Genomic DNA, 26,152 nt, shown 5'->3' with positions numbered 1-26,152 from the left:
CCATTCCATTCGACTTGATTCCATTCCATTCCATTCCATTCCATTCCATTCCATTCCATACCACTCGGGTTGATTCCATAACCTGCCATTCCATTCCATTCCATTCCATTCCATTCCATTCCATTTCATTCCATTCCTTTCCTTTCGGGTTGATTTCATTCCATTCCATTCCATTCCATTCCATTCCATTCGGGTTGATTGCATTCCGTTCCATTCCATTCCATTCCGATGCATTCGATTCCATTCCATTCCATTCCAGTTGATTCGATTCCATTCCATTTCATTCCATTGCATTCCATTCGGTTTGATTCCATTCCATTCCATTCCATTCGTGTTGATTGCATTCCATTCCATTCCATTACATTACATTACATTACATTACATTCCAGTTGATTCCATTCCATTCCATTCCATTCCATTCCATTCCATTCCATTACAATCTGGGTGATTCCATTCCATTGCGTTGCATTCCATTCCATTCCATTCCATTCCATTTCATTCGGGTTGATTCCATTCCATTCCATTCCATTTCATTCCATTCCATTCCTTTCGGGTTGATTTCATTCCATTCCATTCCATTCCATTCCATTCCATTTCATTCCATTCCATTCCATTCGAGTTGATTCCATTGCATTCCATTCCATTCCATTCCATTCCATTCCATTCCATTCCATTCCATACCACTCGGGTTGATTCCATAACCTGCCATTCCATTCCATTCCATTCCATTCCTTTCGTGTTGATTTCATTCCATTCCATTGCATTCCATTCCATTCCATTCCATTCCATTCGGGTTGATTGCATTCCATTCCATTCCATTCCATTCCAATCCATTCGATTCCATTCCATTCCAATCCAGTTGATTCCATTCCATTCCATTTCATTCCATTGCATTCCATTCGGTTTTATTCCATTCCATTCCATTCCATTCGTGTTGATTGCATTGCATTCCATTCCATTCCATTCCATTCGGGTTGATTCTGTTCCATTCCATTCCATTCCATTCCATTCCATTCCATTACATTCCAGTTGATTCCATTCCATTCCATTCCATTACATTACATTCGGTTTGATTCCATTCCATTACATTCCATTCCATTCCATTCCATTCCATGCCATTCCTTTCCATTCCTTTCCATTCCATTCCATTCGGGTTTATTCCATTCCATTCCATTCTATTCCATTCCATTCCATTCCATTCCATTCCATTTGGGTTGATTCCATTCCATTCCATTCCATTCCATTCCATTCCATTCCATTCGTTTTGATTCCATTCCATTCCATTCCATTCGGGTTGATTCCATTCCATTCCATTCCATTCCATTCCATTCCGATTGATTCTATTCCATTCCAATCCATTCCATACCATTCGGGTTGATTCCATTCTATGCCATTCCATTCCATTCCATTCCATTCCATTCCATTCCATTCCATTCCATTCCATTCCATTCGGGTTGATTCCTTTCCATTCCATTCCATTCCATTCCATTCCATTCCATTCCATTCCATTCGATTTCATTCCATTCCATTCCATTCGGGTTGATTGCATTCCATTCCATTCCATTCCATTCCATTCCATTCCATTCCATACCACTCGGGTTGATTCCATAACCTGCCATTCCATTCCATTCCATTCCATTCCATTCCATTCCATTTCATTCCATTCCTTTCCTTTCGGGTTGATTTCATTCCATTCCATTCCATTCCATTCCATTCCATTCGGGTTGATTGCATTCCGTTCCATTCCATTCCATTCCGATGCATTCGATTCCATTCCATTCCATTCCAGTTGATTCGATTCCATTCCATTTCATTCCATTGCATTCCATTCGGTTTGATTCCATTCCATTCCATTCCATTCGTGTTGATTGCATTCCATTCCATTCCATTACATTACATTACATTACATTACATTCCAGTTGATTCCATTCCATTCCATTCCATTCCATTCCATTCCATTCCATTACATTCTGGGTGATTCCATTCCATTGCGTTGCATTCCATTCCATTCCATTCCATTCCATTTCATTCGGGTTGATTCCATTCCATTCCATTCCATTCCATTCCATTCCGGTTGATTCTATTCCATACCATTCCATTCCATTCCAATCCATTCAATTCCATTCCATTCGGGTTGATTCCGTTCCATTCCAATCCATTCCGTTCCATTCCATTCCATTACATTCCATTGCATTCTGGTTGATTCCATTCTATTCCACTCCATTCCATTCTGTTCTGTTTGATTCTATTCCATTCCATTGCATTCCATTCCATTTAACTCCATTCCAGTTGATTCCATTCCGTTCCATTTCATTCCATTCCATTCCATTCGGGTTGATTCCATTGCAGTCCATTCCATTCCATTCCATTCCATTCCAGTTGATTCCATTCCATTCCATTCCATTCCGGTTGATTCCATTACATTCCATTCCAATCCAATCGATTCCATTTCATTCCATTCCATTCCAGTGGATTCCATTCCATTCCATTCCATTCCATTCCATTCGGGTTGATTCCATTCCGTTCCTTTCCATTCCATTCCATTCCAATCTATTCCATTCCATTCCATTCCATTGCATTCGCCTTGATTCCATTCCATTCCATTCCATTCGTTTCCATTCCATTCGGGTTGATTCTATTCCATTCCATTCCATTCCATTCCATTCCAATCCATTCCATTCCATTTCATTCGGGTTGATTCCATTCCATTCCATTCCATTCCATTGCATTCCATTCCGATTGATTCCATTCCATTCCATTCCATTCCATACCATTCGGGTTGATTCCATTCTATGCCATTCCATTCCATTCCATTCCATTCCATTCGGGTTGATTCCTTTCCATTCCATTCCATTCGCTTCCATTACATTTCATTCCATTCCATTCCATTCGGGTTGATTCCATTCCATTCCATTCCATTCCAGTCCATTCCATACCACTCGGGTTGATTCCATAACCTGCCATTCCATTCCATTCCATTCCATTTCATTCCATTCCATTCCATTCCATTCCATTCCATTCCATTCCATTCCATTCCATTCCATTCCATTGGGGTTGATTCCATTCCATTCCATTCCATTCCATTCCATTCCTTTCGGGTTGATTGCATTCCATTCCTTTCCATTCAAGTCCATTCGATTCCATTCCATTCCATTTCAGTTGATTCCATTCCATTCCATTTCATTCCATTGCATTCCATTCGTGTTCATTCCATACCATTCCATTCCATTCCTGTTGATTGAATTCCATTCCATTCCATTCCATTCCATTCCATTCCATTCTGATAGATTCCATTCCATTCCAGTTGATTCGATTCCATTCCATTTCATTCCATTGCATTCCATTCGGTTTGATTCCATTCCATACCATTCCATTCGTGTTGATTGCATTCCATTCCATTCCATTACATTCCATTGCATTCGTGTTGGTTTCATTCCATTCCATTCCATTCCATTCCATTTCATTCCATTCCATTCCATTCGACTTGATTCCATTGCATTCCATTCCATTTCATTCCATTCCATTCCATTCGATAGCACTCGGGTTGATTACATAACCTGCCATTCCATTCCATTCCATTCCATTCCATTTCATTCCATTCCATTCCTTTCGGGTTGATTTCATTCCATTCCATTCCATTCCATTCCATTCCATTTCATTCCATTCCATTCCATTCGAGTTGATTCCATTGCATTCCATTCCATTCCATTCCATTCCATTCCATTCCATTCCATACCACTCGGGTTGATTCCATAACCTGCCATTCCATTCCATTCCATTCCATTCCTTTCGTGTTGATTTCATTCCATTCCATTGCATTCCATTCCATTCCATTCCATTCGGGTTGATTGCATTCCATTCCATTCCATTCCATTCCAATCCATTCGATTCCATTCCATTCCATTCCAGTTGATTCCATTCCATTCCATTTCATTCCATTGCATTCCATTCGGTTTTATTCCATTCCATTCCATTCCATTCGTGTTGATTGCATTGCATTCCATTCCATTCCATTCCATTCGGGTTGATTGTGTTCCATTCCATTCCATTCCATTCCATTCCATTCCATTACATTCCAGTTGATTCCATTCCATTCCATTCCATTCCATTCCATTCGGTTTGATTCCATTCCATTCCATTCCATTCCATTCCTTTCCATTCCATGCCATTCCTTTCCATTCCTTTCCATTCCATTCCATTCGGGTTTATTCCATTCCATTCCATTCTATTCCATTCCATTCCATTCCATTCCATTCCATTTGGGTTGATTCCATTCCATTCCATTCCATTCCATTCCATTCCATTCCATTCCATTCCATTCCATTCCATTCCATTCGTGTTGATTCCATTCCATTCCATTCCATTCGGGTTGATTCCATTCCATTCCATTCCATTCCATTCCATTCCGATTGATTCTATTCCATTCCATTCCATTCCATACCATTCGGGTTGATTCCATTCTATGCCATTCCATTCCATTCCATTCCATTCCATTCCATTCCATTCGGGTTGATTCCTTTCCATTCCATTCCATTCCATTCCATTCCATTCCATTCGATTTCATTCAATTCCATTCCATTCGGGTTGATTGCATTCCATTCCATTCCATTCCATTCCATTCCATTCCATTCCATACCACTCGGGTTGATTCCATAACCTGCCATTCCATTCCATTCCATTCCATTCCATTCCATTTCATTCCATTCCTTTCCTTTCGTGTTGATTTCATTCCATTCCATTCCATTCCATTCCATTCCATTCGGGTTGATTGCATTCCGTTCCATTCCATTCCATTCCGATGCATTCGATTCCATTCCATTCCATTCCAGTTGATTCGATTCCATTCCATTTCATTCCATTGCATTCCATTCGGTTTGATTCCATTCCATTCCATTTCATTCGTGTTGATTGCATTCCATTCCATTCCATTACATTACATTTCATTACATTCCAGTTGATTCCAATCCATTCCATTCCATTCCATTCCATTCCATTCCATTCCATTCCATTACATTCTGGTTGATTCCATTCCATTGCGTTGCATTCCATTCCATTCCATTCCATTCCATTGCATTCGGGTTGATTCCATTCCATTCCATTCCATTCCATTCCATTCCATTCCGGTTGATTCTATTCCATACCATTCCATTCCATTCCAATCCTTTCAATTCCATTCCATTCGGGTTGATTCCGTTCCATTCCAATCCATTCCGTTCCATTCCATTCCATTACATTCCATTGCATTCTGGTTGATTCCATTCTATTCCACTCCATTCCATTCTGTTCTGTTTGATTCTATTCCATTCCATTGCATTCCATTCCATTTAACTCCATTCTGGTTGATTCCATTCCGTTCCATTTCATTCCATTCCATTCCATTCGGGTTGATTCCATTGCAGTCCATTCCATTCCATTCCATTCCATTCCAGTTGATTCCATTCCATTCCATTCCATTCCGGTTGATTCCATTCCATTCCATTCCAATCCAATCGATTCCATTTCATTCCATTCCATTCCAGTGGATTCCATTCCATTCCATTCCATTCCATTCCATTCGGGTTGATTCCATTCCGTTCCTTTCCATTCCATTCCATTCCAATCTATTCCATTCCATTCCATTCCATTGCATTCGCCTTGATTCCATTCCATTCCATTCCATTCGTTTCCATTCTATTCGGGTTGATTCTATTCCATTCCATTCCATTCCATTCCATTCCGTTCATTTCATTCGGGTTGATTCCATTCCATTCCATTCCATTCCATTGCATTCCATTCCGATTGATTCCATTCCATTCCATTCCATTCCATACCATTCGGGTTGATTCCATTCTATGCCATTCCATTCCATTCCATTCCATTCCATTCCATTCGGGTTGATTCCTTTCCATTCCATTCCATTCGCTTCCATTCCATTTCATTCCATTCCATTCCATTCGGGTTGATTCCAATCCATTCCATTCCATTCCAGTCCATTCCATACCACTCGGGTTGATTCCATAACCTGCCATTCCATTCCATTCCATTCCATTTCATTCCATTCCATTCCATTCCATTCCATTTCATTCCATTCCATTCCATTCCATTCCATTTCATTCCATTCCATTCCATTGGGGTTGATTCCATTCCATTCCATTCCATTCCATTCCTTTCGGGTTGATTGCATTCCATTCAAGTCCATTCGATTGCATCCCATTAAATTTCAGTTGATTCCATTCCATTCCATTTCATTCCATTGCATTCCATTCGTGTTGATTCCATTCCATTCCATTCCATTCCATTCCTGTTGATTGAATTCCATTCCATTCCATTCCATTCCGGTTGATTCCGTTCCATTCCATTCCATTCCATTCCATTCCATTCCATTCCATTACATTCCATTCCATTCCATTCCATTGCATTCCATTCGGGTTGATTCCATTCCATTCCATTCCATTCCGTTCCATTCCATTCCATTCCATTACATTCCATTGCATTCGTGTTGATTTCATTCCATTCCATTCCATTCCATTCCATTTCATTCCATTCCATTCCATTCGACTTGATTCCATTGCATTCCATTCCATTTCATTCCATTCCATAGCACTCGGGTTGATTACATAACCTGCCATTCCATTCCATTCCATTCCATTCCAGTTCATTCCATTCCATTCCATTCGGGTTGATTTCATTCCATTCCATTCCATTCCATTCCATTCCATTCCATGCCATTCCTTTCCATTCCTTTCCATTCCATTCCATTCGGGTTTATTCCATTCCATTCCATTCTATTCCATTCCATTCCATTCCATTCCATTCCATTCCACTTGGGTTGATTCCATTCCATTCCATTCCATTCCATTCCATTCGTGTTGATTCCATTCCATTCCATTCCATTGGGGTTTATTACATTCCATTCCATTCTATTCCCTTCCATTCCATTCCATTCCATTCCATTCCATTCTGGTTGATTGCTTTCCATTCCATTCCATTCCATTCCATTCCATTCGGGTTGATTCCATTCCATTCCATTCCATTCCATTCCATTCCATTCCATTCCATTCCATTCCATTCCATTCTTTTCCTTTCGGGTTGATTCCATTCGATTCCATTCCATTCCATTCCATTCCATTCCATTTCATTCCATTCCATTCCATTCGACTTGATTCCATTGCATTCCATTCCATTCCATTCCATTACATTACATTCCAGTTGATTCCATTCCATTCCATTCCATTCCATTCCATTCCATTACATTCTGGTTGATTCCATTCCATTGCCTTGCATTCCATTCCATTCCATTCCATTCCATTGCATTCGGGTTGATTCCATTCCATTCCATTCCATTCCATTCCATTCCGGTTGATTCTATTCCATACCATTCCATTCCATTCCAATCCATTCAATTCCATTCCATTCGGGTTGATTCCTTTCCATTCCAATCCATTCCCTTGCATTCCATTCCATTACATTCCATTGCATTCTGGTTGATTCCATTCTATTCCACTCCATTCCATTCTGTTCTGTTTGATTCTATTCCATTCCATTGCATTCCATTCCATTTAACTCCATTCCGGTTGATTCCATTCCGTTCCATTTCATTCCATTCCATTCCATTCGGGTTGATTCCATTGCAGTCCATTCCATTCCATTCCATTCCAATCCAATCGATTCCATTTCATTCCATTCCATTCCAGTGGATTCCATTCCATTCCATTCCATTCCATTCGGGTTGATTCCATTCCGTTCCTTTCCATTCCATTCCATTCCAATCTATTCCATTCCATTCTATTCCACTGCATTCGCCTTGATTCCATTCCATTCCATTCCATTCGTTTCCATTCCATTCGGGTTGATTCTATTCCATTCCATTCCATTCCATTCCATTCCATTCCGTTCATTTCATTCGGGTTGATTCCATTCCATTCCATTCCATTCCATTGCATTCCATTCCGATTGATTCCATTCCATTCCATTCCATTCCATACCATTCGGGTTGATTCCATTCTATGCCATTCCATTCCATTCCATTCCATTCCATTCCATTCGGGTTGATTCCTTTCCATTCCATTCCATTCGCTTCCATTCCATTTCATTCCATTCCATTCCATTCGGGTTGATTCCAATCCATTCCATTCCATTCCAGTCCATTCCATACCACTCGGGTTGATTCCATAACCTGCCATTCCATTCCATTCCATTCCATTTCATTCCATTCCATTCCATTCCATTCCATTTCATTCCATTCCATTCCATTGGGGTTGATTCCATTCCATTCCATTCCATTCCATTCCTTTCGGGTTGATTGCATTCCATTCAAGTCCATTCGATTCCATTCCATTAAATTTCAGTTGATTCCATTCCATTCCATTTCATTCCATTGCATTCCATTCGTGTTGATTCCATTCCATTCCATTCCATTCCTGTTGATTGAATTCCATTCCATTCCATTCCATTCCATTCCGGTTGATTCCGTTCCATTCCATTCCATTCCATTCCATTACATTACATTCCATTCCATTCCATTCCATTCCATTGCATTCCATTCGGGTTGATTCCATTCCATTCCATTCCATTCCGTTCCATTCCATTCCATTCCATTACATTCCATTGCATTCGTGTTGATTTCATTCCATTCCATTCCATTCCATTCCATTTCATTCCATTCTATTCCATTCTACTTGATTCCATTGCATTCCATTCCATTTCATTCCATTCCATAGCACTCGGGTTGATTACATAACCTGCCATTCCATTCCATTCCATTCCATTCCATTTCATTTCATTCCATTCCATTCGGGTTGATTTCATTCCATTCCATTCCATTCCATTCCATTCCATTCCATGCCATTCCTTTCCATTCCTTTCCATTCCATTCCATTCGGGTTTATTCCATTCCATTCCATTCTATTCCATTCCTTTCCATTCCATTCCATTCCATTCCATTCCATTTGGGTTGATTCCATTCCATTCCATTCCATTCCATTCCATTCCATTCGTGTTGATTCCATTCCATTCCATTCCATTCGGGTTGATTCCATTCCATTCCATTCCATTCCATTCCATTCCGATTGATTCCATTCCATTCCATTCCATTCCATTCCATACCATTCGGGTTGATTCCATTCTATGCCATTCCATTCCATTCCATTCCATTCGATTTCATTCCATTCCATTCCATTCGGGTTGATTGCATTCCATTCCATTCCATTCCATTCCATTCCATTCCGATTGATTCCATTCCATTCCATTCCATTGCATTCCATTCCATTCGATTTCATTCCATTCCATTCCATTCGGGTTGATTGCATTCCATTCCATTCCATTCCATTCCGGTTGATTCCGTTCCATTCCATTCCATTCCATTCCATTCCATTCCATTCCATTGCATTCCATTCGGGTTGATTCCATTTCATTCCATTCCATTCCGTTCCATTCCATTCCATTCCATTACATTCCATTGCATTCGTGTTGATTTCATTCCATTCCATTCAATTCCATTCCATTTCATTCCATTCCATTCCATTCGACTTGATTCCATTGCATTCCATTCCATTTCATTCCATTCCATAGCACTCGGGTTGATTACATAACCTGCCATTCCATTCCATTCCATTCCATTCCAGTTCATTCCATTCCATTCCATTCGGGTTGATTTCATTCCATTCCATTCCATTCCATTCCATTCCATTCCATGCCATTCCTTTCCATTCCTTTCCATTCCATTCCATTCGGGTTTATTCCATTCCATTCCATTCAATTCCATTCCATTCCATTCCATTCCATTCCATTCCATTTGGGTTGATTCCATTCCATTCCATTCCATTCCATTCCATTCCATTCGTGTTGATTCCATTCCATTCCATTCCATTCGGGTTTATTCCATTCCAATCCATTCTATTCCATTCCATTCCATTCCATTCCATTCCATTCCATTCCATTCCATTCCATTCTGATTGATTGCTTTCCATTCCATTCCATTCCATTCCATTCCATTCGGGTTGATTCCATTCCATTCCATTCCATTCCATTCCATTCCATTCTTTTCCTTTCGGGTTGATTCCATTCGATTCCATTCCATTCCATTCCATTCCATTCCATTCCATTTCATTCCATTCCATTCCATTCGACTTGATTCCATTGCATTCCATTCCATTCCATTCCATTACATTACATTCCAGTTGATTCCATTCCATTCCATTCCATTCCATTCCATTCCATTACATTCTCGTTGATTCCATTCCATTGCGTTGCATTCCATTCCATTCCATTCCATTCCATTGCATTCGGGTTGATTCCATTCCATTCCATTCCATTCCATTCCATTCCATTCCATTCCGGTTGATTCTATTCCATACCATTCCATTCCATTCCAATCCATTCAATTCCATTCCATTCGGGTTGATTCCGTTCCATTCCAATCCATTCCCTTCCATTCCTTTCCATTACATTCCATTGCATTCTGGTTGATTCCATTCTATTCCACTCCATTCCATTCTGTTCTGTTTGATTCTATTCCATTCCATTGCATTCCATTCCATTTAACTCCATTCCGGTTGATTCCATTCCGTTCCATTTCATTCCATTCCATTCCATTCGGGTTGATTCCATTGCAGTCCATTCCATTCCATTCCATTCCATTCCAGTTGATTCCATTCCATCCCATTCCATTCCAGTTGATTCCATTCCATTCCATTCCAATCCAATCGATTCCATTTCATTCCATTCCATTCCAGTGGATTCCATTCCATTCCATTCCATTCCATTCCATTCCATTCGGGTTGATTCCATTCCGTTCCTTTCCATTCCATTCCATTCCAATCTATTCCATTCCATTCCATTCCATTGCATTCGCCTTGATTCCATTCCATTCCATTCGTTTCCATTCCATTCCATTTCATTCGGGTTGATTCCATTCCATTCCATTCCATTCCATTGCATTCCATTCCGATTGATTCCATTCCATTCCATTCCATTCCATACCATTCGGGTTGATTCCATTCTATGCCATTCCATTCCATTCCATTCCATTCGGTTTGATTCCTTTCCATTCCATTCCATTCCATACCATTCGGGTTGATTCCATTCTATGCCATTCCATTCCATTCCATTCCATTCCATTCCATTCCATTCGGGTTGATTCCTTTCCATTCCATTCCATTCGCTTCCATTCCATTTCATTCCATTCCATTCCATTCGGGTTGATTCCATTCCATTCCATTCCATTCCAGTCCATTCCATACCACTCGGGTTGATTCCATAACCTGCCATTCCATTCCATTCCATTCCATTTCATTCCATTCCATTCCATTCCATTCCATTCCATTCCATTTCATTCCATTCCATTCCATTGGGGTTGATTCCATTCCATTCCATTCCATTCCATTCCATTCCATTCCTTTCGGGTTGATTGCATTCCATTCCATTCCATTCAAGTCCATTCGATTCCATTCCATTCCATTTCAGTTGATTCCATTCCATTCCATTTCATTCCATTGCATTCCATTCGTGTTGATTACATTCCATTCCATTCCATTCCTGTTGATTGAATTCCATTCCATTCCATTCCATTCCATTCCGGTTGATTCCGTTCCATTCCATTCCATTCCATTCCATTACATTCCAGTTGATTCCATTCCATTCCATTCCATTCCATTCCATTCCATTCCATTCCATTCCATTCGGGTTGATTCCATTCCATTCCATTCCATACCGTTCCATTCCATTCCATTCCATTACATTCCATTGCATTCGTGTTGATTTCATTCCATTCCATTCCATTCCATTCGACTTGATTCCATTGCATTCCATTCCATTCCATTCCATTCCATTCCATTCCATAGCACTCGGGTTGATTACATAACCTGCCATTCCATTCCATTCCATTCCATTCCATTCCATTCCATTCCATTCCATTCCATTTCATTCCATTCCATTCCTTTCGGGTTGATTTCATTCCATTCCATTCCATTCCATTCCATTCCATTCCATTCCATTCCATTCTGGTTGATTGCTTTCCATTCCATTCCATTCCATTCCATTCCATTCGGGTTGATTCCATTCCATTCCATTCCATTCCATTCTTTTCCTTTCGGGTTGATTCCATTCGATTCCATTCCATTCCATTCCATTCCATTCCATTCCATTTCATTCCATTCCATTCCATTCGACTTGATTCCATTGCATTCCATTCCATTCCATTACATTACATTACCTTCCAGTTGATGCCATTCCATTCCATTCCATTCCATTCCATTCCATTACATTCTGGTTGATTCCATTCCATTGCGTTGCATTCCATTCCATTCCATTCCATTCCATTGCATTCGGGTTGATTCCATTCCATTCCATTCCATTCCATTCCATTCCGGTTGATTCTATTCCATACCATTCCATTCCATTCCAATCCATTCAATTCCATTCCATTCGGGTTGATTCCGTTCCATTCCAATCCATTCCCTTCCATTCCATTCCATTACATTCCATTGCATTCTGGTTGATTCCATTCTATTCCACTCCATTCCATTCTGTTCTGTTTGATTCTATTCCATTCCATTGCATTCCATTCCATTTAACTCCATTCCGGTTGATTCCATTCCGTTCCATTTCATTCCATTCCATTCCATTCGGGTTGATTCCATTGCAGTCCATTCCATTCCATTCCATTCCATTCCAGTTGATTCCATTACATTCCATTCCATTCCGGTTGATTCCATTACATTCCATTCCAATCCAATCGATTCCATTTCATTCCATTCCATTCCAGTGGATTCCATTCCATTCCATTCCATTCCATTCCATTCCATTCCATTCCATTCGGGTTGATTCCATTCCGTTCCTTTCCATTCCATTCCATTCCAATCTATTCCATTCCATTCCATTCCATTCCATTCGCCTTGATTCCATTCCATTCCATTCCATTCGTTTCCATTCCATTCGGGTTGATTCTATTCCATTCCATTCCATTCCATTCCATTCCATTCATTTCATTCGGGTTGATTCCATTCCATTCCATTCCATTCCATTGCATTCCATTCCGATTGATTCCATTCCATTCCATTCCATTCCATACCATTCGGGTTGATTCCATTCTATGCCATTCCATTCCATTCCATTCCATTCCATTCCATTCGGGTTGATTCCTTTCCATTCCATTCCATTCGCTTCCATTCCATTTCATTCCATTCCATTCCTTTCGGGTTGATTTCATTCCATTCCATTCCATTCCATTCCATTTCATTCCATTCCATTCCATTCGGGTTGATTCCATTCCATTCCATTCCATTCCATTCCATTCCTTTCGGGTTGATTGCATTCCATTCCATTCCATTCAAGTCCATTCGATTCCATTCCATTCCATTTCAGTTGATTCCATTCCATTCCATTTCATTCCATTGCAGTCCATTCGTGTTGATTCCATTCCATTCCATTCCATTCCTGTTGATTGAATTCCATTCCATTCCATTCCATTCCATTCCAGTTGATTCCGTTCCATTCCATTCCATTCCATTCCATTACATTACATTCCAGTTGATTCCATTCCATTCCATTCCATTCCATTCCATTCCATTCCATTGCATTCCATTCCGGTTGATTCCATTCCATTCCATTCCATTCCATTCCGTTCCATTCCATTCCATTCCATTCCATTGCATTCGTGTTGATTTCATTCCATTCCATTCCATTCCATTCCATTTCATTCCATTCCATTCCATTCGACTTGATTCCATTGCATTCCATTCCATTTCATTCCATTCCATTCCATTCCATAGCACTCGGGTTGATTACATAGCCTGCCATTCCATTCCATTCCATTCCATTCCAATTCATTCCATTCCATTCCTTTCGGGTTGATTTCATTCCATTCCATTCCATTCGGGTTGATTGCTTTCCATTCCATTCCATTCCATTCCATTCCATTCGGGTTGATTCCATTCCATTCCATTCCATTCCATTCCATTCTTTTCCTTTCGGGTTGATTCCATTCCATTCCATTCCATTCCATTCCTTTCCATTCCATTTCATTCCATTCCATTCCATTCGACTTGATTCCATTGCATTCCATTCCATTCCATTCCATTCCATTCCATACCACTCAGGTTGATTACATAACCTGCCATTCCATTCCATTCCATTCCACTTCATTCCATTCCATTCCTTTCGGGTTGATTTCATTCCATTCCATTCCATTCCATTCCATTCCATTCCATTCGGGTTGATTGCTTTCCATTCCATTCCATTCCACTCCATTCCATTTCGGTGGATTCCATTCCATTCCATTCCATTCCATTCCATTCGGGTTGATTCCATTCCATTCCATTCGATTCCATTCCATTCTTTTCCTTTCGGGTTGATTCCATTCCATTCCATTCCGTTCCATTCCATTTCATTCCATTCCATTCCATTCGAGTTGATTCCATTGAATTCCATTCCATTCCATTCCATTCCATTCCATTCCATTCCATACCACTCGGGTTGATTCAATAACCTGCCATTCCATTCCATTCCATTCCATTCCATTCCATTCCATTGCATTCGTGTTGATTTCATTCCATTCCATTCCATTCCATTCCATTTCATTCGATTCCATTGCATTCGACTTGATTCCATTGCATTCCATTCCATTCCATTCCATTCCATTCCATTCCATTCCATACCACTCGGGTTGATTACATAACCTGCCATTACATTCCATTCCATTCCATTCCATTCCATTCCATTCCACTTCATTCCATTCCATTCCTTTCGGGTTGATTTCATTCCATTCCATTCCATTCCATTCCATACCATTCCATTCCATTCCATTCGGGTTGATTGCATTCCATTCCATTCCATTCCACTCCATTCCATTCCGGTTGATTCCATTCCATTCCATTCCATTTCATTCCATTCCATTTCATTCGAATTGATTCCATTGCATTCCATTCCATTCCATTCCATTCCATTCCATACCACTCGGGTTGATTACATAACCTGCCATTCCATTCCATTCCATTCCATTCCACTTCATTCCAGTCCATTCCATTCCATTCCATTCCACTTCATTCCATTCCATTCCTTTCGTGTTGATTTCATTCCATTCCATTCCATTCCATTCCATTCCATTCCATTCCGGTTGATTCCATTCCATTCCATTACATTCCATTCCATTCCATTCTTTTCCCTTCGGGTTGATTCCATTCCATTCCATTCCATTCCATTCCATTCCATTTCATTCCATTCCATTCCATTCGAGTTGATGCCATTGCATTCCATTCCATTCCATTCCATTCCATTCCATACCACTCGGGTTGATTCCATAACCTGCTATTTCATTCCATTCCATTCCATTGCATTCCATTCCATTCCATTCCATTCCTTTCGTGCTGATTTAATACCATTCCATTGCATTCCATTCCATTCCATTCCATTCGGGTTGATTGCATTCCATTCCATTCCATTCCATTCCAATCCATTCGATTCCATTCCATTCCATTCCAGTTGATTCCATTCCATTCCATTTCATTCCATTGCATTCCATTCGGTTTTATTCCATTCCATTCCATTCCATTCGTTTTGATTGCATTGCATTCCATTCCATTCCATTCCATTCGGGTTGATTCTGTTCCATTCCATTCCATTCCATTCCATTCCATTACATTCCAGTTGATTCCATTCCATTCCATTCCTTTCCATTACATTCGGTTTGATTCCATTCCATTCCATTCCATTCCATTCCATTCCATTCCATTCTTTTTCCTTCAGGTTGATTCCATTCCATTCCATTCCATTCCATTCCATTCCTTTCCATACCTTTCCATTCCATTCCATTCGGGTTTATTCCATTCCATTCCATTCCATTCCATTCCATTCCATTCCATTCCATTTGGGTTGATTGCATTCCATTCCATTCCATTCCATTCCATTCCATTCCATTCCATTCTTGTTGATTCCATTCCATTCCATTCCATTCGGGTTGATTCCATTCCATTCCATTCCATTCCATTCCATTCCATTCTGACAGATTCCATTCCATTCCAGTTGATTCGATTCCATTCCATTTCATTCCATTGCATTCCATTCGGTTTGATTCCATTCCATTCCATTCCATTCGTGTTGATTGCATTCCATTCCATTCCATTCCATTCCATTCCATTACATTCCAGTTGATTCCATTCCATTCCATTCCATTCCATTCCATTCGCGTTGATTGCATTCCATTCCATTCCATTCCACTCCATTGCATTCCGGTTGATTCCATTCCATTCCATTCCATTCCATTCCATTCCATTCCATTCCATTCGGGTTGATTCCATTCCATTCCATTCCATTCCATTCCATTCTTTTCCTTTTGGGTTGATTCCATTCCATTCCATTCCATTCCATTCCATTCCATTCCATTCCATTCCATTCCATTCGAGTTGATTCCATTGCATTCCATTCCATTCCATTCCATTCCATTCCATTCCATACTACTCGGGTTGATTCCATAACCTGCCATTCCATTCCATTCCATTCCATTCCATTCCATTCCATTCCTTTCGTGTTGATTTCCTTCCATTCCATTGCATTCCATTCCATTCCATTCCATTCGGGTTGATTGCATTCCATTCCATTCCATTCCATTCCAATCCATTCGATTCCATACCATTCCATTCCAGTTGATTCCATTCCATTCCATTTCATTCCATTGCATTCCATTCGGTTTTATTCCATTCCATTCCATTCCATTCGGGTTGATTCCGTTCCATTCCATTCCATTCCATTACATTACATTCCTGTTGATTCCATTCCATTCCATTCCATTCCATTACATTCGGTTTGATTCCATTCCATTCCATTCCATTCCATTCCATTCCATGCCATTCCTTTCCATTCCTTTCCATTCCATTCCATTCGGGTTTATTCCATTCCATTCCATTCCATTCCATTCCATTCCACTCCATACCACTCGGGTTGATTCCATAACCTGCCATTCCATTCCATTCCATTCCATTCCATTCCATTCCATTCCTTTCGTGTTGATTTCATTCCATTCCATTGCATTCCATTCCATTCCATTCCATTCGGGTTGATTGCATTCCATTCCATTCCATTCCATTCCAATCCATTCGATTCCATTCCATTCCATTCCAGTTGATTCCATTCCATTCCATTTCATTCCATTGCATTCCATTCGGTTTTATTCCATTCCATTCCATTCCATTCGTGTTGATTGCATTGCTTTCCATTCCATTCCATTCCATTCGGGTTGATTCTGTTCCATTCCATTCCATTCCATTCCATTCCATTACATTACATTCCAGTTGATTCCATTCCATTCCATTCCATTCCATTCCATTCGGTTTGATTCCATTCCATTCCATTCCATTCCATTCCATTCCATTCCATGTCATTCCTTTCCATTCCTTTCCATTCCATTCCATTCGGGTTTATTCCATTCCATTCCATTCTATTCCATTCCATTCCATTCCATTCCATTCCATTCCATTCCATTTGGGTTGATTCCATTCCATTCCATTCCATTCCATTCCATTCGTGTTGATTCCATTCCATTCCATTCCATTCGGGTTGATTCCATTCCATTCCATTCCATTCCATTCCATTCCATTCCGATTGATTCCATTCCATTCCACTTCATTCCATTCCATACCATTCGGGTTGATTCCATTCTATGCCATTCCATTCCATTCCATTCCATTCCATTCCATTCCATTCGGGTTGATTCCTTTCCATTCCGTTCCATTCCATTCCATTCCATTCGATTTCATTCCATTCCATTCCATTCGGGTTGATTGCATTCCATTCCATTCCATTCCATTCCATTCCATTCCATACCACCCGGGTTGATTCCATAACCTGCCATTCCATTCCATTCCATTCCATTCCATTCCATTCCATTTCATTCCATTCCTTTCCTTTCGGGTTGATTTCATTCCATTCCATTCCATTCCATTCCATTCCATTCGGGTTGATTGCATTCCGTTCCATTCCATTCCATTCCGATGCATTCGATTCCATTCCATTCCATTCCAGTTTGTTCGATTCCATTCCATTTCATTCCATTGCATTCCATTCGGTTTGATTCCATTCCATTCCATTCCATTCGTGTTGATTTCATTCCATTCCATTCCATTCCATTCCATTCCATTCCATTCCATTCCATTACATTACATTCCATTCGATTTCATTCCATTCCATTCCATTCGGGTTGATGGCATTCCATTCCATTCCATTCCATTCCATTCCATTCCATACCACCCGGGTTGATTCCATAACCTGCCATTCCATTCCATTCCATTCCATTCCATTCCATTCCTTTCGGGTTGATTCCATTCCATTCCATTCCATTCCATTCCATTCCATTCCATTCATTTCCTTTCGGGTTGATTCCATTCGATTCCATTCCATTCCATTCCATTCCATTCCATTCCATTCCATTTCATTCCATTCCATTTCATTCGACTTGATTCCATTGCATTCCATTCCATTCCATTCCATTACATTACATTCCAGTTGATTCCATTCCATTCCATTCCATTCCATTCCATTCCATTCCATTACATTCTGGTTGATTCCATTCCATTGCGTTGCATTCCATTCCATTCCATTCCATTCCATTGCATTCGGGTTGATTCCATTCCATTCCATTCCATTCCATTCCATTCCATTCCGGTTGATTCTATTCCATACCATTCCATTCCATTCCAATCCATTCAATTCCATTCCATTCGGGTTGATTCCTTTCCATTCCAATCCATTCCGTTCCATTACATTCCATTACATTCCATTGCATTCTGGTTGATTCCATTCTATTCCACTCCATTCCATTCTGTTCTGTTTGATTCTATTCCATTCCATTGCATTCCATTCCATTTAACTCCATTCCGGTTGATTCCATTCCGTTCCATTTCATTCCATTCCATTCCATTCGGGTTGATTCCATTGCAGTCCATTCCATTCCATTCCATTCCATTCCAGTTGATTCCATTACATTCCATTCCATTCCGGTTGATTCCATTACATTCCATTCCAATCCAATCTATTCCATTCCATTCCATTCCATTCCAGTGGATTCCATTCCATTCCATTCCATTCGGGTTGATTCCATTCCGTTCCTTTCCATTCCATTCCATTCCAATCTATTCCATTCCATTCCATTCCATTGCATTCGCCTTGATTCCATTCCATTCCATTCCATTCGTTTCCATTCCATTCGGGTTGATTCCATTCCATTCCATTCCATTCGATTCCATTCCAATCCATTCCATTCCATTTCATTCGGGTTGATTCCATTCCATTCCATTCCATTCCATTGCATTCCATTCCGATTGATTGCATTCCATTCCATTCCATTCCATACCATTCGGGTTGATTCCATTCTATGCCATTCCATTCCATTCCATTCCATTCCATTCCATTCGGGTTGATTCCTTTCCATTCCATTCCATTTGCTTCCATTCCATTTCATTCCATTCCATTCCATTCGGGTTGATTCCATTCCATTCCATTCCATTCCAGTCCATTCCATACCACTCGGGTTGATTCCATAACCTGCCATTCCATTCCATTCCATTCCATTTCATTCCATTCCATTCCATTGCATTCCATTTCATTCCATTCCATTCCATTGGGGTTGATTCCATTCCATTCCATTCCATTCCATTCCATTCCTTTCGGGTTGATTGCATTCCATTCCATTCCATTCAAGTCCATTCGATTCCATTCCATTCCATTTCAGTTGATTCCATTCCATTCCATTTCATTCCATTGCATTCCATTCGTGTTGATTCCATTCCATTCCATTCCATTCCTGTTGATTGAATTCCATTCCATTCCATTCCAGTTGATTCCGTTCCATTCCATTCCATTCCATTCCATTACATTACATTCCAGTTGATTCCATTCCATTCCATTCCATTCCATTCCATTCCATTCCATTGCATTCCATTCGGGTTGATTCCATTCCATTCCATTCCATTCCATTCCGTTCCATTCCATTCCATTCCATTCCATTCCATTGCATTCGTGTTGATTTCATTCCATTCCATTCCATTCCATTCCATTCCATTTCATTCCATTCCATTCCATTCGACTTGATTCCATTGCATTCCATTCCATTTCATTCCATTCCATTCCATTCCATAGCACTCGGGTTGATTACATAGCCTGCCATTCCATTCCATTCCATTCCATTCCATTTCATTCCATTCCATTCCTTTCGGGTTGATTTCATTCCATTCCATTCCATTCCATTCTATTCCATTCGGGTTGATTGCTTTCCATTCCATTCCATTCCATTCCATTCCATTCGGGTTGATTCCATTCCATTCCATTCCATTCCATTCCATTCTTTTCCTTTCGGGTTGATTCCATTCCATTCCATTCCATTCCATTCCTTTCTATTCCATTTCATTCCATTCCATTCCATTCGACTTGATTCCATTGCATTCCATTCCATTCCATTCCATTCCATTCCATTCCATACCACTCGGGTTGATTACATAACCTGCCATTCATTCCATTCCATTCCACTTCATTCCATTCCATTCCTTTCGGGTTGATTTCATTCCATTCCATTCCATTCCATTCCATTCCATTCCATTCCATTCGGGTTGATTGCTTTCCATTCCATTCCATTCCACTCCATTCCATTCCGGTGGATTCCATTCCATTCCATTCCATTCGGGTTGATTCCATTCCATTCCATTCCATTCTTTTCCTTTCGGGTTGATTCCATTCCATTCCATTCCGTTCCATTCCATTTCATTCCATTCCATTCCATTCGAGTTGATTCCATTGAATTCCATTCCATTCCATTCCATTCCATTCCATTCCATACCACTCGGGTTGATTCAATAACCTGCCATTCCATTCCATTCCATTCCATTCCATTCCATTCTGACAGATTCCATTCCATTCCAGTTGATTCGATTCCATTCCATTTCATTCCATTGCATTCCATTCGGTTTGATTCCATTCCATTCCATTCCATTCGTGTTGATTGCATTCCATTCCATTCCATTCCATTCCATTCCATTACATTCCAGTTGATTCCATTCCATTCCATTCCATTCCATTCCATTCGCGTTGATTGCATTCCATTCCATTCCATTCCACTCCATTGCATTCCGGTTGATTCCATTCCATTCCATTCCATTCCATTCCATTCCATTCCATTCCATTCGGGTTGATTCCATTCCATTCCATTCCATTCCATTCCATTCTTTTCCTTTTGGGTTGATTCCATTCCATTCCATTCCATTCCATTCCATTCCATTCCATTCCATTCCATTCCATTCGAGTTGATTCCATTGCATTCCATTCCATTCCATTCCATTCCATTCCATTCCATACTACTCGGGTTGATTCCATAACCTGCCATTCCATTCCATTCCATTCCATTCCATTCCATTCCATTCCTTTCGTGTTGATTTCCTTCCATTCCATTGCATTCCATTCCATTCCATTCCATTCGGGTTGATTGCATTCCATTCCATTCCATTCCATTCCAATCCATTCGATTCCATACCATTCCATTCCAGTTGATTCCATTCCATTCCATTTCATTCCATTGCATTCCATTCGGTTTTATTCCATTCCATTCCATTCCATTCGGGTTGATTCCGTTCCATTCCATTCCATTCCATTACATTACATTCCTGTTGATTCCATTCCATTCCATTCCATTCCATTACATTCGGTTTGATTCCATTCCATTCCATTCCATTCCATTCCATTCCATGCCATTCCTTTCCATTCCTTTCCATTCCATTCCATTCGGGTTTATTCCATTCCATTCCATTCCATTCCATTCCATTCCACTCCATACCACTCGGGTTGATTCCATAACCTGCCATTCCATTCCATTCCATTCCATTCCATTCCATTCCATTCCTTTCGTGTTGATTTCATTCCATTCCATTGCATTCCATTCCATTCCATTCCATTCGGGTTGATTGCATTCCATTCCATTCCATTCCATTCCAATCCATTCGATTCCATTCCATTCCATTCCAGTTGATTCCATTCCATTCCATTTCATTCCATTGCATTCCATTCGGTTTTATTCCATTCCATTCCATTCCATTCGTGTTGATTGCATTGCTTTCCATTCCATTCCATTCCATTCGGGTTGATTCTGTTCCATTCCATTCCATTCCATTCCATTCCATTACATTACATTCCAGTTGATTCCATTCCATTCCATTCCATTCCATTCCATTCGGTTTGATTCCATTCCATTCCATTCCATTCCATTCCATTCCATTCCATGTCATTCCTTTCCATTCCTTTCCATTCCATTCCATTCGGGTTTATTCCATTCCATTCCATTCTATTCCATTCCATTCCATTCCATTCCATTCCATTCCATTCCATTTGGGTTGATTCCATTCCATTCCATTCCATTCCATTCCATTCGTGTTGATTCCATTCCATTCCATTCCATTCGGGTTGATTCCATTCCATTCCATTCCATTCCATTCCATTCCATTCCGATTGATTCCATTCCATTCCACTTCATTCCATTCCATACCATTCGGGTTGATTCCATTCTATGCCATTCCATTCCATTCCATTCCATTCCATTCCATTCCATTCGGGTTGATTCCTTTCCATTCCGTTCCATTCCATTCCATTCCATTCGATTTCATTCCATTCCATTCCATTCGGGTTGATTGCATTCCATTCCATTCCATTCCATTCCATTCCATTCCATACCACCCGGGTTGATTCCATAACCTGCCATTCCATTCCATTCCATTCCATTCCATTCCATTCCATTTCATTCCATTCCTTTCCTTTCGGGTTGATTTCATTCCATTCCATTCCATTCCATTCCATTCCATTCGGGTTGATTGCATTCCGTTCCATTCCATTCCATTCCGATGCATTCGATTCCATTCCATTCCATTCCAGTTTGTTCGATTCCATTCCATTTCATTCCATTGCATTCCATTCGGTTTGATTCCATTCCATTCCATTCCATTCGTGTTGATTTCATTCCATTCCATTCCATTCCATTCCATTCCATTCCATTCCATTCCATTACATTACATTCCATTCGATTTCATTCCATTCCATTCCATTCGGGTTGATGGCATTCCATTCCATTCCATTCCATTCCATTCCATTCCATACCACCCGGGTTGATTCCATAACCTGCCATTCCATTCCATTCCATTCCATTCCATTCCATTCCTTTCGGGTTGATTCCATTCCATTCCATTCCATTCCATTCCATTCCATTCCATTCATTTCCTTTCGGGTTGATTCCATTCGATTCCATTCCATTCCATTCCATTCCATTCCATTCCATTCCATTTCATTCCATTCCATTTCATTCGACTTGATTCCATTGCATTCCATTCCATTCCATTCCATTACATTACATTCCAGTTGATTCCATTCCATTCCATTCCATTCCATTCCATTCCATTACATTACATTCTGGTTGATTCCATTCCATTGCGTTGCATTCCATTCCATTCCATTCCATTCCATTGCATTCGGGTTGATTCCATTCCATTCCATTCCATTCCATTCCATTCCATTCCGGTTGATTCTATTCCATACCATTCCATTCCATTCCAATCCATTCAATTCCATTCCATTCGGGTTGATTCCTTTCCATTCCAATCCATTCCGTTCCATTACATTCCATTACATTCCATTGCATTCTGGTTGATTCCATTCTATTCCACTCCATTCCATTCTGTTCTGTTTGATTCTATTCCATTCCATTGCATTCCATTCCATTTAACTCCATTCCGGTTGATTCCATTCCGTTCCATTTCATTCCATTCCATTCCATTCGGGTTGATTCCATTGCAGTCCATTCCATTCCATTCCATTCCATTCCAGTTGATTCCATTACATTCCATTCCATTCCGGTTGATTCCATTACATTCCATTCCAATCCAATCTATTCCATTCCATTCCATTCCATTCCAGTGGATTCCATTCCATTCCATTCCATTCGGGTTGATTCCATTCCGTTCCTTTCCATTCCATTCCATTCCAATCTATTCCATTCCATTCCATTCCATTGCATTCGCCTTGATTCCATTCCATTCCATTCCATTCGTTTCCATTCCATTCGGGTTGATTCCATTCCATTCCATTCCATTCGATTCCATTCCAATCCATTCCATTCCATTTCATTCGGGTTGATTCCATTCCATTCCATTCCATTCCATTGCATTCCATTCCGATTGATTGCATTCCATTCCATTCCATTCCATACCATTCGGGTTGATTCCATTCTATGCCATTCCATTCCATTCCATTCCATTCCATTCCATTCGGGTTGATTCCTTTCCATTCCATTCCATTTGCTTCCATTCCATTTCATTCCATTCCATTCCATTCGGGTTGATTCCATTCCATTCCATTCCATTCCAGTCCATTCCATACCACTCGGGTTGATTCCATAACCTGCCATTCCATTCCATTCCATTCCATTTCATTCCATTCCATTCCATTGCATTCCATTTCATTCCATTCCATTCCATTGGGGTTGATTCCATTCCATTCCATTCCATTCCATTCCATTCCTTTCGGGTTGATTGCATTCCATTCCATTCCATTCAAGTCCATTCGATTCCATTCCATTCCATTTCAGTTGATTCCATTCCATTCCATTTCATTCCATTGCATTCCATTCGTGTTGATTCCATTCCATTCCATTCCATTCCTGTTGATTGAATTCCATTCCATTCCATTCCAGTTGATTCCGTTCCATTCCATTCCATTCCATTCCATTACATTACATTCCAGTTGATTCCATTCCATTCCATTCCATTCCATTCCATTCCATTCCATTGCATTCCATTCGGGTTGATTCCATTCCATTCCATTCCATTCCATTCCGTTCCATTCCATTCCATTCCATTCCATTCCATTGCATTCGTGTTGATTTCATTCCATTCCATTCCATTCCATTCCATTCCATTTCATTCCATTCCATTCCATTCGACTTGATTCCATTGCATTCCATTCCATTTCATTCCATTCCATTCCATTCCATAGCACTCGGGTTGATTACATAGCCTGCCATTCCATTCCATTCCATTCCATTCCATTTCATTCCATTCCATTCCTTTCGGGTTGATTTCATTCCATTCCATTCCATTCCATTCTATTCCATTCGGGTTGATTGCTTTCCATTCCATTCCATTCCATTCCATTCCATTCGGGTTGATTCCATTCCATTCCATTCCATTCCATTCCATTCTTTTCCTTTCGGGTTGATTCCATTCCATTCCATTCCATTCCATTCCTTTCTATTCCATTTCATTCCATTCCATTCCATTCGACTTGATTCCATTGCATTCCATTCCATTCCATTCCATTCCATTCCATTCCATACCACTCGGGTTGATTACATAACCTGCCATTCATTCCATTCCATTCCACTTCATTCCATTCCATTCCTTTCGGGTTGATTTCATTCCATTCCATTCCATTCCATTCCATTCCATTCCATTCCATTCGGGTTGATTGCTTTCCATTCCATTCCATTCCACTCCATTCCATTCCGGTGGATTCCATTCCATTCCATTCCATTCGGGTTGATTCCATTCCATTCCATTCCATTCTTTTCCTTTCGGGTTGATTCCATTCCATTCCATTCCGTTCCATTCCATTTCATTCCATTCCATTCCATTCGAGTTGATTCCATTGAATTCCATTCCATTCCATTCCATTCCATTCCATTCCATACCACTCGGGTTGATTCAATAACCTGCCATTCCATTCCATTCCATTCCATTCCATTCCATTCCATTCCATTCCATTCCATTGCATTCGTGTTGATTTCATTCCATTCCATTCCATTCCATTTCATTCGATTCCATTGCATTCGACTTGATTCCATTGCATTCCATTCCATTCCATTCCATTCCATTCCATTCCATACCACTCGGGTTGATTACATAACCTGCCATTACATTCCATTCCATTCCATTCCATTCCATTCCATTCCACTTCATTCCATTCCATTCCTTTCGGGTTGATTTCATTCCATTCCATTCCATTCCATTCCATTCCATTCCATTCCATTCCATTCGGGTTGATTGCATTCCATTCCATTCCATTCCACTCCATTCCATTCCGGTTGATTCCATTCCATTCCATTCCATTTCATTCCATTCCATTTCATTCGAATTGATTCCATTGCATTCCATTCCATTCC

This window comes from Pan paniscus, chromosome 6, assembly GCF_029289425.2.
Source record: "Pan paniscus chromosome 6, NHGRI_mPanPan1-v2.0_pri, whole genome shotgun sequence".
In the NCBI taxonomy this organism is placed as follows: Eukaryota; Metazoa; Chordata; class Mammalia; order Primates; family Hominidae; genus Pan; species Pan paniscus.
The sequence above is the reverse complement of the archived record's forward strand: the minus strand, read 5'-3'. Positions refer to the sequence as shown.